At 53.6% G+C, this 6000-nt stretch overlaps 1 protein-coding gene across 2 annotated transcripts in view; it reads left to right on the top strand.

Annotated features, from left to right (window-relative positions):
* Window positions 1-992: 992 nt before the first annotated feature.
* Plxna2 (plexin A2) overlaps window positions 993-6000 on the top strand; it is a 202802-nt gene continuing 197794 nt past the window's right edge. For both annotated transcript variants that reach the window (XM_085687500.2, XM_048439337.3), the window contains exon 1: window positions 993-1563. The gene's annotated coding sequence lies outside the window, so the exon portion shown is untranslated. The remainder of the gene's footprint in view (window positions 1564-6000) is intronic.

The raw sequence follows: 6000 nt of genomic DNA, 5'->3' as shown, positions 1-6000 counted from the left end.
CAGTTGGTTTCAGAGGCAATAATCCCACTTTCCCTTTTCTTTTTATACTACTGAAAAGTCTGGCCACGAGAGGGCAGTAAGGGACGTTCGTCAGACACTTGGACATGTTGAGTAAACTCTGCTCAGTCTCCAGCAAAGAGCTGGAAGACCCTGAGACCTTACTGAGGTCTAGCCTCCACAGGACGGGAAACGCCACGGGAAAGTCATGGCCACCGATGCAGATACATAGACTACGAGAAAAAGAATCAAGACCGTGAGGGCGCCAAATCACCCAAGGATTGAAAATCCTCTCTTCTGAGGTTATTAAAGTTGTCTTAACCTCTTAGCCATCACCTTCTGTTTCCAGTACGAGGTGGTCTCGCGGATCTGGATAATGCAAACGATCCTTTTCCTCTGGTCTCCACAGCACCTATCCGACTCAGACCCTGCCCTACATCCTGGGTTTCCAATGGAGCAGGAAACCGGAGACGCAAAGCCAGGATCCTCTTCGCATTGTAGAAATAATAATTATCAACAACTTCAAACCTCTTTTGACAGCTTGCTGGCTTTCTGGAATTTATAGGGAGGAGAATTTTGCTCCTCCGAAATCCGAGACCCCTTCTCAACCCCATCAGCAAGGCAGGTCCCTCCGAACTCACCCCTAGCTCACAGGTGAAGAGGGGGGTGAGTAGGCTGTGCCCGGTGACAGGTGATGACACGCGAGGGGCTGGGTTGCCCTCGTCACTCTGAACCCCTCCCGAGGCCAAGTCAGCCGACTCACCAGGCCAGGACCTGAGTCCCCAGACCCCGGTAGCACCTTTCTGGCCACTTGGCTACCTTCGGGGTCCGCTGAGCGAGGCAAACGCCCACAGCACAGTAGCTCAGCCGGGTTCTCGGGTGGACAGACTGGGGGATTCGTCTGCGCGGGCGGGGCGCGTGGGCGGGGAGGGGGTTAACACGGCCTCTATGATAATGAGCTGCGCGGTAATATAGGAGGCCGGCTGAGGGCGCCGCCACCGGAGCCGAGCCTAGCCGCGCAGCGCGCAGCACTGTCCGCGCAGAGCTGAGCGGGGGCGGCGGGCGCAGCTGCTGGGATCCTTCAGCCGAGGACTAGCGATCCGATCCTGTGGACTCAGAAGCCGCGGGGAGCGTACGGGCCCGGTCGCAGACAGAGCTGGCAACCGTTCCCGGAGGAAATGGGGCCGAGCGGGCCGGGAGCAGAAGGGAAGGAAGCGCGGGATCGCTGATGTCAGAGCAGCCCGGAAAGTCGCGCCGGGAAAACCTGAAGACAGCCGGCTTTGCGCCTCCCCGGAGGGACCCTACCGGACCCCACGCCCCTTCGCGTCCGGGTCCCTGCGTCCAGGCGACCGGGGTGAAGACGCGCGGTCCTAATCGAGGGCCACCCCAGGAATACAGGCAGGCGGCCGGCGCGGGCTGTGGATTTTAATGATCTTGGGTTCCATGTGGACCTGGCCGTCTGTCTGACTCGGGTCGGGCAGGAACTGGGCGCGCGCTGCCCTGGGCAGCCGCCAGCCGAGTCGGACGAAGCGGAGACGCAAGGACAGACAGACACCGCGGAGCTGGGTAAGCGGAGCCCTCCGCCCTCTCCCTGAGCGCGCGCCCGCGGCGGCTTCTCGGCGCAGCCTCCCCAGGTCCCCTTGGGGTCCCGGCCCCGGCCAAGGCTCGACTGTGGCGGCGAGTCTCCGCGCGTGATCCGCCACTTTCGCAGCTGCGGTCTCTTGCCGCGGCTTCCGGGCCATCGACTCCGGAGGCACCGGTGGTTCCGGCGCTCCGTGGCGCGCTTGCAACGCGCACCTGCCGGCTGTCTGCAGTTCTGGGGAGCGCCCGGGTGGCGAGGTTGTCCCAGGGTTGGAGCCCAGAGAGGGCCTCGGTAGCATTAGCTAGATAGCCTAAGGCGACTGTGGCCGGAGGCCGGATGGGGGGCGTTCACCCGGCGCTGTCGTCCCGGGTGGCCGCTGGCCGTTTCAGTGGTTCAGTGGACTGGGAATTGGGAAGGAGAAGGCATCGTTTTCGCGGGTTCCAGGAAGCCCAGTGAGCGGTTTGGAAGCACTGTGGTTAAATGTTCCTGCCCCCATCCCCCATGGCATAGTGCCCAGCTGGGGCCCGGCCCCCATGGTTTGAAGTGGGAGTTTGTCCAGAGTCCAAGAGGCTCCTTAAAGCTCATTTCCCTCTGTTTACTCTTTTTTGCCCCACCCCAAGAAGTGATAGGGTCCTAGAAAATTCGAGCTTCTTTTACTCACAGGTAGTCTTCATAAATGTTCGTCTTGATCTAAATGGTCAAAACGTCACATAAAACTGTTATTCTAGGGACCTCAAAAATATCCACCTGTTTAACATGACCCTTGCCCTAGGAGGGCCTACCTCTGCAAACAGTTCAGACAGAGAGATAAGAGGGAGAGGAAGCTGAGGGTAAACTTGGGATACCAGGGCAGTCACTACAATCTGGAAAGGAGAGCTCATAGCTGTTGAGGGCAAGAATGTTCAGTTCTCTAGCGAACCAAGACCATAGACAACATAGCTCCCTAGCCACCCGTATATGCACAACAGATAGCGGTGCATGGGTTTGGGAAATGAGGCTACTAGATGTCTCTGAAGGCCCATCTGTGGAGGATTACACATTTTGAGACACATCCATCCTTGCTGTGGACCAGGTCTGTATAGTTGACTTTCTAGGCAGTACCACGGGCAGGACTGGGCTGACCGCTTTCAACAGAGCTGGAGTCAGGTTCAGCTCTTTGCAATTCCATACAAAGGTAGGCCAGTCATACCGAGCCTTTTTCCAGATCTTGAAACTTCACTCTTCCCTCCGGGCCAGCTCTGAATGTTGGGGCCTTCCAGTGAGCACCAGTATCCCCAGAAGAGCTCAGCCCTGACTGGAAGAATTCAGCTGTTCCTAATTGAAATGCACAACTTTCTGTGCAATCGCCCCAGAATGCTCCTAGAGTTGCTCGCAGCCCTCTACCCTCTGACCTCCAGGCAGGAAGATAGAAGAATTCATTAACTTCTCCTCTCCTCACAGAGCATCCTTAGAAGTAATTACCTGTAATCTCTGCTGGGGGTCCTAGGGGTGGAAAATTGAAAGAGGGCAGGGAACCAAGGAAGCAGAGTGGAATCTGTCCCATACCCCAGGAGGTTGTTTTCTTGTCTGTCTTCTACCTGTCATCATCTCCCTTAGTGCTATGCCCCCAGCCATCTCACAACTTGCCTCTGCTGTCACTAGCTAGCATTACCTAAAGAACCTGTCTCCTATTTCTCACAGTTAACCCTGTCCAGAAAAATCTGCTGATAAAGGGGGACTATGAAGACTGATTGTCCTCAGAAAACTGCATTAGGATGGGGGCAAATAGTCTTGAAAAGCAATTAAAAGGACTTGACTTTTGACCGGTGTGCAGGGGAGATTGCTAAAGAGCTGCAAGTCTTGAAGTGACACGGTCTTAAATGGTTTCCTCTACCCAGGTACTACAACCTGGTGAAGAAGTCTCAGCTGCACCCTTTTCATTGGCAGGGCATAGGGACAGGGGACCCTCACAGCCTGGATCCAAGCAGGGGTGAAGAGTCGCTGACCTTTTGGCCGAAGTCTAAAGGAAGAGTAGACAGTGATATCATAGGAGTATCGCCCTAGACCATGCTACCCCAGAGCTACTGGTCCCTATCAGAGCAGCTCTGAACGTCGTCTCCCCGTCTCCGGGCTGCTAATGAAAGATTGCCTTCCAACATTCTTGACCAAGAGAAGTTGTAGATGTGGTACATGTTTAAGCTTAGCATCTGCTTTGTAGGAGTTCAGTGCTCAAAATAAGGTTAGGAAGCCTCAAAGAACAGTCTCTGCTAGGTGCCTCTCCCAGGCCTATTACAAATACTCCTGATTATTCAGCTAATCTTTATTTCATGGGCATGTTACAAGGAGGCACAGGAGCAGGAAGAGAAGCCAGTGGACATGCTTAAATACACAGGACAGCAGCTGGCAGGAGCTTTAAGCTTGCCAGTGCAGGAATCCCAAAATATTTGTGGTGCCAGAGTCATCACTGTTTGTGGAGCTTTATGGTTTCTGTTCCACCTTGCTTTCTATGATTGCCTCTGAAAGATACAGAATTTGGTGTGGGGGAGGCAATTCCTGTTTCCAGGCCCCTCTCCCCAGCTGTCTTCCTGCATTGCTACACAGCTGTCTCTGCACAGAGAGACTAGGGTACAATATACTTCTGTCCATCACAGCAAATGGAGAGGCAAGGAGCACAGAGCCAACCCCCCTCCCAGCCCCATGCAGATCATAAAGAGACGGGAGCATTGTGTTACAGTCTGTTAGCTACAATAATTCAGGGCTGCCCACAGGGAAGCAAGAGAAGCAGGCTTTGAGGTGCTGGATGGAGTTTTTACAGCTCATATGTACAGCACCCCAACACCACCCCTTCCCCCAGTGCTACCCCTCCCCCTAGGCTGTCTGTTATCAATTCATTCTATGTGAGTGTTCTGTTTCTCCCCATCACATATGCTCAGTTCAAACAATGATGAATGGAACTGATTCCCTTATGGGAAACAGTTTTTTCACATAGTTACAAAGATTTCATGCCTGATTAGAGTAAATGAGGGGTGGGTGTGCCATCCCCTGCTTTTTTTTTTTTTTTTTTTTTGTCATTTCTAAAGGTGAACCCCCATGGAGACAAAAAGAAAGGCAGTTCTTCCCGGGGTCAAACAGCTGGTCCCAAGGCGCCTGTGGGGAATGACTGATCTGAAGGGGCCACCCTCTCTCCTCTGCTCAGCCCTTAGCCTCTTTTGGGCTCTGCTCCCTGGCATCTGGGTCTATGGAACCTCTATGCAACTTTACACTCCTCCAATCTTGAATTGGAGAGCAGAAATAGAGGTGAGAATATTCTTTGTTGGAGATCAAGGTCCCTATGGAGTTTGAGTATACGGTGAGAGAGGAAAGAGCTTACAACTGAGCTCTTCCAGAAAGTTCCCTGCTTCAGCAGTTGGTTAACCATTAACCTGACTTGGTCTGGCCTTGTCCCTCACCTGGGTGGCAGGATATCTCTGGGAAGCCCTGAGAACGAGCAGATGTTCTCCAATGGTCTTCTCTTCCCCCAGCAAAATGGTTGGTGTTACCCCTCCCTGCTGTCTTCCTATAGCCCTTGACCTAGTACCTGACCCACCAGCTCTTCCTTTCCTTCTTCAAGCTCTCCCCTCTCCTTTATCTGTCTGTTTGCCCAGGCTTTGCAACCTGTTCACTTGGCAGGGTGCAGTCAGAGACTAAGGAGCGGGCAAGGGTTGGGAGAACTGATAAGGGGGACTGGCTTCACACAGGACTCCAGACAATTTGGGTACAGATAGCTTTGGAAGTATAGATAAACCCATTAGGCCGGAGTTTGCTTGGAAATGGGGGTAGTAGGGGTCGGAGGAGGAAATTCGGAAAAAGCCTCTTGTTCTTCCTACTGAAAGCCTGGTTCACTAGAGACTCTGAATGCCTCTGACGTTTTGTACTGTTTTAGATATCTGAGATTAAGCCATTTGGTAGGAGGTCTTTCCAAAGTGCTTGTTCCATCAGAACTGCCTTGCTGAGGGCCAGAGAAAAGCGGAAGGATGGAGCATCAAGCGCAAGACGCAGGCGTGGAGGCTCACGTGCGGTGATAACAGAAGTCAGGATGTAGACAGGGTCTCAGATAAACAGAGAGACGGCAGACGGGGGGGGGGGGGGGGGGGAGATAGAGATAGAGACTGAGAGCACCGAGGTGGGAGAGCCAGCAACTGAGTGCTTCCAAGGAGCATGAGGCTCTGGGCTCCCGTAGGGTGAAGTAACAGGTGATCTCCACTAGAGGGAACTCTTGAAAACCACACTTGTCCTGAAACACTGGCTTTTGTGTCTTTTTTGGGTGGGTAGGTGGGGGCTATATTAGAAACTCCCAGCCATCACTACCCAGAGACCACAAATGGCAGAGAGCAGAACTGGAACTTTTCACCTCTGGCACAGAGGGGTGGGGTCAGGGGAGGGAAAAAGCCAAGGAGTAAGGT

This window comes from Myodes glareolus, chromosome 5 (genome assembly GCF_982192425.1).
Source record: "Myodes glareolus chromosome 5, mMyoGla1.1, whole genome shotgun sequence".
Classification (NCBI taxonomy): domain Eukaryota; kingdom Metazoa; phylum Chordata; class Mammalia; order Rodentia; family Cricetidae; genus Myodes; species Myodes glareolus.
This window is presented reverse-complemented; position numbering and strand designations above follow the sequence as displayed.